Below are 11,161 nucleotides of genomic sequence, written 5' to 3'. Positions count from 1 at the left end.
GCATCATTCTCTTTTTTTAAAAAAATAATATTTATTAATTTTCACAACTAACAAAAGACAGAAAAGAAAACAACAACACATCATTCTGCATCATTCTCAGAGGTTTTTGTTGTGTTCTTTTTGGAGGACTTGCATGCACGTGGATCCTGTAAACTGCATTATTTCAGACAATTCGTCACCTCACACTTCAATGGACTGTGCAAAAACATTGTACTCTCAAATTTCAGGACGAGAAAACATTCCTTTCCTCACAGCATATAATCCCCAAATGTATGACTTCTAAGACTGAAACTCGTGTGTATCTCTTTTCCCAACTTTTTTTTAAAAGCCCAAACATGCCTGTATCATTTCCCCTGTGAAGTGAAAAGCAACCGCGGGTGCAGTTTTGAGTGATCTTGGCAACCTTTGCTTTTGCTTTTAGGAAGAAAAAAAAATTGGGGGGATAAGATACACACCACTACATTTTACATTCAGTTTCAGTCTTAAAGAGATGAAGCGTCTTCTACTAGAAAAAACCCACACAGCCCTCTTTTTGTTAAAATTGTTGTCTTTGTCCTTGCAAGCAAGCAGGTCTTGAATTGAAAAGTGTAGCACTTCATGTAGTTATTTTCTTAAAACTCTGAATTTAAAACTGTTCTGGAATGGAGCTACTTTGCTTTGCCATTTATGAGATCTGATTTCCCCAAGCATCTTTTCCAGCTAATGGAATATCCATGCTTTCTTCTTCACTCTCAGTTTGCCTTGCTGCAAGAAGAAAAGAAAAATGTATTCCGAAACAATATGGAATTAAAACTGTAGGAATTTAGTTGGCATAAATAAGACCAAGTATGAAATCAGTGGCGAGCTGGATAAGGAGGATGTCGTTCATTAACCTTTTTACTCCCTGTGGCATATTCACTTATGTGTGTGTGTTCCGTGTGTGTCAGTGCATGCAAAAGGAGGTGAAAATGTTTGTGCTGCAGCCACATGTCATGCCTTGACTTCATTTTCATTACGTTCCCTCACTCTGTGGCCATCCATAGCCCTTCACCGCTCCCTTCCCTGATACCTTTCAACATGTGTAGCAGCCCAGGTCAGTTGCTGCTTTTGTGCCATTTTCCCCTCACTGACTTTCTGCTTCTTGCAGACAGTGGAGTTACAATAATGCAAACAACTGGATCTGATTGCATGGTGATATCATTGAAAGCAAACTTGGCTTGAATATTTTTTTTTGCCATTGGTGATATGTTAGGTCTGAATGGCTATATAGTGACTTCACTGGTCTCAGAGTGCTTTTTTTGAAAAAGGTAACAAAGCAATAGCTGAATTGGGTTTGGCACTGCTGGCAAGCCAAGATGGCAAAATAGGAAATATTGAACCTGGAAAAAAATTAGCATAGCACTGTTAAAGTATGCAGGTAGGTATATGTGTTTCTGAAGTATTTGGAAATGTGTGCTGTGGTTGCCTGCTCTCCAAAATTGCAGTTTTGCTGAAATTATCCGGAAATTTGTTAGACAAAACATCTCAAAATTGGGGAAGTTTACATTTTATTATTTCCCATCATTTTATGTTTCACTTCCCTCTGAGTTTTTCTGCTCTGGTAATATGTTATGGATGATGAACTGCATATATTGCTGTCACATTGGTGGGATAGTCTCTAGGTTGTCTATTTGCGTAGTTAATATGCCTTTTCAAAATTGAGTTTCCCTGACTTCTGTCTTGATCCATCAAAACATATTTGCCTGTTGTATAAATGATGTACCTTTGTGGCTCTTCACATGGTTTTGTGTTGTGATAGAAGAACATGCGATTTCAGAACTGAGGCTTTTAAAGTTTGCTGTCTTTATTTAGTGTCGTCAGTGCATTAGGCTCTACACAGAGTATGGAGGAGTTAGGAACACACACACACACCCTTTCCCGGTGAATTAAAAGGATAGGGCCCTCCTTCCTTGGAGGTTGGTTTTCCATCTGTCATGGATGCTTTAGTTGAAATTCCTGCATTGCAAAGAGTCAGACTAGATAATCCTCAGGGTCCCTTGCAACTTTACAGTCCTATAATTCTATGAAAAGGAGACACCGGGACCTGAGAAAGAAGTAGCAAGAGAGAACGGTTAAGTGGGTAGGATTAGGAACAGGCAAATTGAAACTCGGGAACAGCAAGAACCAGTGGAGGCTGATCCATTAGGGAAAATGTGGTGCTGCCCCACCAAACTCAGATTCCTCCAAGTCTACCTGTCTTCCTTCTTATTTATACTCAGTTATGCTGGTTAGAGGAGAGAACTTAACCGGGAGTCCTGCTTAGGATAACATGCTAAGCCAAACTTCAGCTAAGCTCAGCATGGGAGCAAGAAGAATTGGGGCAGAGCACCTGCAAGCCCATCTCTGGAAGCCTGGACGATTATTTGGTCTCCATAAGGCACAATTTGGTTGACCATGTCATGTGAACCAGGCCTGTGTTCCCTGTTTAGCAGGAGGCAAGAGAAGCAGAACTAGGTCCCTGTGAATGATGCAGTATATGGGCACAAACCCTGGGTTCATCACACAGTTAATATTATTTCCTGCTAAATGACAAATCCATGGAGCAATTGCTATCCTGGCAGGTCAAACTACTCCTGGGTGTGTGGGTGTGACATCATATTGTTTCTATTTTAAAATGTACTGTTAATGCTAATCACAGCAATTGCCCTAGACTCTGAAGAAGCATCAATTAAAACACTTTTCCATTTCCTCTGTGGCCTCTCTGTTGATTTTGCCAATATTTTTTATTGATTTTCCATAATTTTCCACAAATTGCCACCAAATTAAAACAAATTCAATACATATTTAAAAGCTGACTTCCCACCCACCCACAGATGTCCCCTCTTTGCTGCTCCCAATAAAATAACTTTTCCAACTATCATTTCAAAATACTTTCATCCCTTCTCCCTACACATCACCTGTTCAATTACCAATTTCTGCTATGGCTTTTATACATTGTTATAACCTGTCCTCAAAATAGTTGTGTGGAGTAAATCCTCTTTATCTATAGTGGTCGTTCATCAATTTTCAAACATTTCCTTCTGATACCTCTTGAGGAACACTTTGCCTGAGAAAAGTAGATCTTGCTTCCTCCCAGACAACACACACATATTCCTCCCTAACATGGCCTTGAACATTGTTGTCTGACATCTGGCCCCAGTAACCAATAACTCAGCCTCACTGGTGCAGCATGCAGAGGGTGAAAATGAAACCCCTAGATTTTTTTGCATAAATATATAATATACATGATTTTGTACCTTTTGATGTCACCTGGATTCAGCCAGATGTTTCAAGGAGGGCCAGAAGTGGAACACAAAGGCAGCATGCCTCCTTGTACTTATGCCTGCCCAATTTCAAAAGCATGTGATTAGCTTAGATATCTTCCATGAGCGATCTATCCGTCCCACAGCAGGCCAGTGAGCAGGGAGAAAGAGATTGGTAGAATATTAAAAGAAAAGTCTGCAAGTAAGAGCTGCTTGACAATGGAGCCAGGATGGTGGGCTTTTTCCCGTGCTGGAGGAGGTCTTCAAGGCTGGACGCTCCGATTTCCTGCCCACACACTACTCAGTGGAGGAAGTCAAGAGCTACAGGAACATCCTTAACATCTGGCCATCCAAATGTCTGCTTGAAGTGGGGATGGGATCTATTGTTGGCAACATGCTACTCCAATGATATTTTGTTGCTCTGTTTTTGTTTCTTAATATTCCTATATGCGCGCACACACATACATCACATAACATTGTTACTGGATATGATACAATATGATAATCTTTATTGTCATTGTCCCATACAGAACAACGAAATTGAAAAAATCTACATCAGACATTCAAAAACCAACAAGCCTGCTATCCCAGCTATCCCAGCCTGGTTAGCTCCCTAAAAACTCTGATACCCCATAATTAAATACAATATACTCCAATAGAGACTACCTTACACTGCGTTTAAAACCAAAATTTCATTTGGATAGAAACTGTTTCTCAGGATATAATTTACCACGAGATCTTGTCAAAATATGCTTATTGTGGCTGGAAAGTTAAAGTGCACACGTGATTTAGAATCTTTCATATATTATTTATTATATGTACAGTGGTACCTTGGTTTGGTTCCCAAACGCCGAAAACTCGGAAGTTAGCGTTCCAGCTTTCGAACGTTTTTTGGAAGCTGAACGATGTGGTTGTCGGCTATTGTTTCTGGGGCACCGACACCAATCAGAAGCCACACCTTGGTTTTCGAACATTTCAGAAGTCAAAAGGACTTCCAGAAGGGATTAAGTTTGAGACCCAAGGTACCATGGAAACTTAGATGCTGCTAACTGGAAGAGTGTGACGGCACCATCCTACTTGTCTAAAAAGAACTTGGCATAATGTGGAAATGAAGAAACCAGCCAGTTTTGTTCGAGGAGAGGCAGCCAGCCAGCCAATGAATGCTTTTATTGGAACATAGCCTTATTTTGTGAAATATTGGGATGGTAAATGGAGTACTACCTTATTGTTTGTTTTATCTTCTAGGCCAGAGTACTAGCTACTGCAGACCCCCTGTTTTTCAAAAGCCCAGCAATGGACTACTTTTGAAAATTTTGATACCTCTATGGTAGTTTTTGTTATGTAAATGGGGGCACATACCCCCTGGTCTACGGACCACCAATTGGGAACCACTGTTCTAGGTTATGAAGACCCTATCCAATCCTATAATTCGAATACAAAACAAAATAGAATGAGGAATTTTTACTGAAATCTAATGGCAAATTATATCCATTAATAACCGTGTGTGTGTGTGTGTGTGTGTGTGTGTGTGTGTGTGCATATGCACACACATGCATAGATACAAAAACACAGCCACACAGTATTATTGGAGACTCCAACAATGGATTCCTTCAGGTTCCCATCTTGGAGGCACTGGGGGATGAGGGAGATGGGTCTTTCCCTTCCTTATTATGACCTGCTACGTATTTCATAGCAAACAACTCAATCTACTGAGACTTGGAACTGAAGGCTTCTGGGTCTGTGTGCTGGTACACCTGGTGGTAAGCTACTCAAGGCTGCACAGCAGAGAAACGCCAACATTGTAATGCCTACTCAGAAGTAAATTCCATTAAGTTTAATGGGGCCAACTCCCAGATAAAGTAGGAATAGGTCTTTTCAGCCTTGCCATGTCTTCACCATCCTGGAAGATCCATTTCTTTGTTTAAAGCAGGTATTCATCTATGTCCCAGATGTTTGTCTGAAACTGTATTAATTTGGTGGGTGAACCTGGGTAAATGCTTAAAGATAGAGGTGAGTAGGCTACCTCAGGATGAATGTCCAAATTCAGTATCCTAACAAGAGGTCCTACACTGGGTCAAACATGTTGTTGTTTAGTCATTTAGTCGTTTCCGACTCTTCGTGACCCCATGGACCAGAGCACGCCAGGCACTCCTGTTTTCCATTGCCTCCTGCAGTTTGGTCAGACTCATGTTTGTAGCTTCGAGAACACTATCCAACCATCTCATCCTCTGTCGTCCCCTTCTCCTTGTGCTCTCAATCTTTCCCAACATCAGGGTCTTTTCCAGGGAGTCTTCTCTTCTCATGAGGTGGCCAAAGTATTGGAGTCTCAGCTTCAGGCTCTGTCCTTCCAGTGAGCACTCAGGGCTGATTTCCTTAAGAATGGATACGTTTGATCTTCTTGCAGTCCATGGGACTCTCAAGAGTCTCCTCCAGCACCATAATTCAAAAGCATCAAAAGGGTCAAACATATTGTTACTCAATTCCCCCCTGCACCTCCTCAAGGAAAAGTATGCATCAGTGAGAAAGAGAAATTTAGATAGGATCTTCTAAAAATGGGTAAGAATGTAATTACAGCATTGCCTGGCACTGGTAATGTAGAATGCTGTATTTAAATATTATCTCCTGTCTGATCATATTGGCACTCCCTCTTGTAGATTTAAGAATTTCCACTGAGGTTAATGAGCATAAATGCCACTTTATGGTATCCTATGTTTATGTATCAGAAACCTGATTTTTCCATTGCATTTTTCATAAAGTGTTCCTGTGAATCTTTCCTGAATACAAAGGGGCCATGTGATGAATTTATCTATTTATTTGCATTTTCTGTCAGCTTTCCCCCTGAAGGCTCAGGGGGAGAATTATGTGTAGCAACCAGAAATATATAACTAAAAAACTTAGAGCAGATTGTTGCTAAACTCTAGTACATTTAGTTCTCATTTTTTTCAATGACAGAGATGTAATAGCACAATCCTATACATGTCTACTGAGATGTAAGGCACAATGTGTTCAGTGGAGCTTACTCACAGGTAAGTGGGTACAGGACTGTAATCTAAAGCTTTTGTTTAAGACCTTTCCTAGTATCCATTTGGTAGTTATCTTTTGAAGATGGGGACAACATTCGCCTATCTCCAGTCTTCAGGGACCTCATGTTTCTATTTAATACCTATTGTCACCTCATTGGTGATGATGGAGACATGCTTTGCCTACAAATGAAATCTGCAGAAAAACAGAATCTGTTCCTTTTCTTTTCCCTATTCAATGAAATTATAGCTGCCTTGTGAAATAACAGTGTTTATCTTTTGCATTTTCTTTCACTACTATAAAAATTGGCATTTCCAAAGCAGCGTAGACTTAGAAAGCCTCAGTTTCCTTCCACAACATTATTGTATGAAGGAAGAGATTTGCAGTGCTGAGTGCTTTTAAAGGATATGGATTGCCATGGTAACCACTGACTTCTAAAGACCACACAAATTACATATTTAATTGAAAGGCATGTTTTGATTTTGACTCTGTTTTATTTTTGTATAGTTTATCTGCCATCTCTTTGTATGTTAATTTGGTGTGGAGGTAGGGAGATGAAAGAACATTGAGAATGTTCCTGGAATAATTTGAGGAATCTGTTATATTATTTTTAGAAAAGATTGTTCAACTTCCTCTTCTTGGTCTTCTGTTTTGGACATTAATGTATTGTACTCAAGGAACATGACTGAAAAAAATAAATTCAAATGCAGATTGGACACTATTAGACTCCACCAAATTCTCATTCTCTCTCTCTCTCTCTCTCTCTCTCTCTCTCTACATATATATAAATATAATTTTAATTAAATTTTCTATTTTACAATTTAGAATATTCATTTATACAACCTTAACATATCAATGACTTCCTTTCTTCTCTTTCAATGGTTCATTTTGCATAACATAAATCCCGGCATATTTTATATCAACTAAACCATTCAGTAGTCGATTATTACTTCCATCAAAACTTATTTACACTGTTGAATTTATCATATATTCAATAAACATTTTCCAATCTTCTTTAAAGGAATGTTCTTCTTGTTCTCTTATTCTATACGTTAGATCCACAAGCTGCTCATACTCTACCAAATTCAACTGGAGAGCTGAGATGCAATTCTATACATACTGTCCTGGGAATTGGTCCCATTGAACTCAATGTGACTTACTTCTGAGTAAACATGTTTAAAAAGTTGGGCGCCATCCTCACTCTCTGCCCAGTGGTAGCAAGATTCCAGGGGTTTCAAGGTGCTCACCCAGGGCTTATGCTCCTTTAGAGAACTGAAGGTGTGACAGTGACTGTTGGAGCTTTAAGAAGTATGATTTATTCACATATTGACACCATAGAGGGAATCCGAATCTTACAGCATGGTCATTTTAAGCAGGGCTTGGAAAGGATGATCCTGGAGGAGGACATGGCTGTCTTATTAGAACAATGAACACAGGCAGCCCATGCTGCAACATTTTGTTGCAGGACCCACTTGTTTTTCTCCAAAGGCAACAAAGGAAGTTAGCACACAAGATGTATCTGGCAGTGAAATTCAGACAGCAAGACTTAGTCCTGATTCACCATGAATAGCCAATTACACGAATATGGAATAATTATGTTGAATAACACACTTGGAGTCTCCAGACATAATGGTAATTTAAATTATGGTTTTAGGAGAGACTGTTTTGTGTTGTGCTGAGTATGTCTGAACATGAGCACTCAAAATTAAGTGCTGATTGCCTTAGAAGGAAAACACCACATGTAAGGACCCCAGGATGGTTAACTCCAGTCAAAGGCGACTATAGGGTTGCGGCGCTCATCTCGCTTTGCAGGCCAAGGGAGCCGGCATTTGTCCATAGACAGCTTTCTGGGTCATGTGACCATCATGACTAAACTGCTTCTGGCCCAACAGAACACCGTGGCAGAGGCCAGAGTGCATGGAAACGCCATTTACCTTCCCACTGAAACGGCACCTATTTATCTGCTTGCACTAGTGTGCTTTCGAATTGCTAGGTTGGCAGGAGCTGGGACAGAGCAACAGGAACTCACTCCATCATGGGGATTTGAATCACCCACCTTCTGATCAGCAAGCCCAAGAAGCTTAATGGTTTAGACCACAGGGCCACCTTCATCTGATTGTCTTAGAAGGCAAACATCACATGTGCACCTTAATGTCACAGTATTAATACAAGTATTCAGCTGCAACCCCATAATGACTCATGTTCAAGTTATGCCATAGAAAACTGCTTTAGAAATGGAATTTGCACTGGTACATGCAAGAAGCAAAGCAGAAGGGGATTGGTGCTTTGGTTAGAAGGTGCTTATGGACTATCTGTTGCACCACAGGTATGGAGATAAACCCTAACCCAGGCATAGGCAAACTTGGCCCTCCAGGTGTTTTGGGACTACAACTCCCATCATCCCTGACCATTGGTCCTGTTAGCTAGGGATGATGGGAGTTGTAGTCCCAAAACATCTGGAGGGCCGAGTTTGCCTATGCCTGCCCTAACTCTTTGTGCCTTTGAATTGTACAAACTTCACAAATAATTACAGAATTTTTTGAATAACAGACTGCAGTTCTAATGGAAGCTGTAGACTTGAAATACTAGCTGTGCCTGCAGTCCCCACAGAGAACAACCCAGTTAATAGCTGAAGGGTTGGTATTGATATAAATTGAGGGGGATCCCCTAAACCTAAGAAATTAACAAATGGTAGGATTTTTATTATTTGGGATATGAATGAAAAATACAAGCTGCAGAACTGTACCAGACAAGGAATCCCTGAGCTGGCTTATGCAAACCATATTGGCAGGGCTAGTTAAGAGCAAAGCCACTAACAGACAAAAGTGCTAATTACTGGTCATTAGGACATCTAAGGAAGGGTCTCAGGGCTGTGGGATTACCAAGGTGATGGGGAGCAGGCAGGCTGCATTCACAGGAAAAATGTGCTTCTACAAAACTAGGCTTGGGATAGGAAATGGAAGGGAAGGAGTTGTTTGGGTGAGAGGAAGAAGGAGGAGAACTAAGACAGAACAGATCTTGGCAGGCTGGCTGAAGGGAGACTGGGAGAGATGTCTTGGACTTCAGTACTGCATTGCTGTGAGGAGCAAGCCCCTCTTGAGATGACCATGTCGTAAGATGGTCACTCACTCCATCTTAATTCAGGTGTAAATATGTGAATAAATCTCTATTACTTGATTATTGATGTAAACCTCCAAAATGTATTTTGTATAGTTAAGTTTTTACCTCTACCTTCAATACATTTTATTTTATTTTATTGCTATGGGTAGTGGCTGATGCAAATAAAGATTCTTCTGATCTGATCTGTGAAATCATATTTCTTAAAGCTACCTCTTGATTCTCAAAGGAACACAGACCCCAGGTGAGTGCTTGGAACCTCCTGGAATCTTGCTACCAGTCAGCAGAGATTGGCTGGTGTCCAACCTTTGTAACGTATGTTTGTAGTAGGAAAGACAAAGAGGGAGAGAGAAGCAGGTGCAGCGGTTAAAAATGAAAAAAGCAAAATGAATAAAAAAGCATACAAAATAGAAATGTATTTTAAAACTGCATTCTTAAGCACACCAATTAGGGTGTAAGCCCAAGTGAAGACAGTGGGACTTCTCAGTGGACATAGTGCAGAAAGAGAGACGCATAGGTAAAGAATATATATATAAAATAATAAAAATTGTCCAGTAGCACCTTAGAGACCAACTAAGTTAGTTCTTGGTATGAGCTTTTGTGTGCATGCACACTTCTTCAGATACACTGAAACAGAAGTCACCAGACCCTTATATATAGTGAGAGGGTGGGGAGGGGTATTACTCAGAAGGGTGGTGGGAATGGGTGATTGGCTGATAGGTGTGGTAAACCTGTTGACGATAAGTAAAGGGACATTCTTTATCTCAGTGAGGCCTTCCACTCTGGCATGCAGCTGCCCCTGGTACTGATTTGATTTTTTTTTTTTTTTGCAAGAGTTGAAGATGTACATGAAGATGTAATTTAGAGCCCAGCCAGCTCTAAATTAATACTAACACTGCTGTTCTGTTAACAAGTGAGATGCATGTATGTTTTAGTTCAGGGGCTGCCAACCTTCTTCAGGTCTATGGGTCATTTGGATGTTTGAGTAGGCAGAGAGAAAACACCCACACCCCTTCACTTTTCCTGAGACCTGTGTAAAACTCAGAGCCTCTAGAATTATCGGAACTTTGAAAAGCACCTAGGACTGAAAGAAGAAGTGGGAAAGTGGGCTATTCTTCCAACTTCCTTCAGCTCTGCATAGTTTTCAAGGGAGAAAAATGTTATCCTCACTACCCCTAGATCATGAACTGATGAAGGGAAGGATAGGAGTGAGACAAACAAAGGAAAAGTTACAAATTTTCCTAATACTTTTGTGCATTTTAAAAGGGATGTACCCGGACAGCCTCAAGGGGGTGAGGCTGTAACGGTGGTTTGCTTTCTGTTGAAAATCTTGATATTCTTGCTTGTCTGCAATTAACACAGCTAGGCTCAGAGATGGTCTGGGATGTGACTTGCCGCAACAGAGCCCCCGCTTCCCAGTGTGAAGCTCCAGGTTCAAAACACTGTGTGTTCATTTGAATCTGAGCCACTATAAGAATCCTACCTGCTTTCAGCTGCCATTTCCAAAATGAAGATGTCCCAACACTTCAGGGTGTCTTTAAATTCTAATTCTACACACACATGCCTAGTCTTAATGTTTGGCTGTTTTGTTGTTAACTTTGAATCTCTCCTTTCCATCAAAAGGTGCTCAAAATTACCTAGGAGCAATAAAACACAAATTAACAATCCAAATTGTACAAATGGGGCAGGTAAAATACATAAATAAAATCAATAACACTGATCACCAGAGGGTAGGAAATGTGGCATATTAGTAGCACCAGGAA

The 11,161-nt window shown here is 40.5% G+C and overlaps 1 long non-coding RNA gene across 2 annotated transcripts in view; it reads right to left on the bottom strand.

Moving 5' to 3' along the window:
• LOC310847695 overlaps positions 1-11,161 on the bottom strand; it is a 198,467-nt gene that overhangs the window by 2,496 nt on the left and 184,810 nt on the right. The window contains exon 2 of one of the 2 annotated variants that reach the window (XR_014565968.1): positions 78-2,222. This is a non-coding gene — a long non-coding RNA (uncharacterized lncRNA). Of the gene's footprint in view, positions 1-77; positions 4,067-11,161 lie in introns of those variants that run through there. The other variant, XR_014565969.1, reaches the window with a different exon arrangement.

The sequence above is a fragment of the Podarcis gaigeae genome (assembly GCF_964106915.1).
Source record: "Podarcis gaigeae genome assembly, chromosome: 1".
In the NCBI taxonomy this organism is placed as follows: domain Eukaryota; kingdom Metazoa; phylum Chordata; class Lepidosauria; order Squamata; family Lacertidae; genus Podarcis; species Podarcis gaigeae.
The sequence above is the reverse complement of the archived record's forward strand: the minus strand, read 5'-3'. Positions and strand labels throughout refer to the sequence as shown.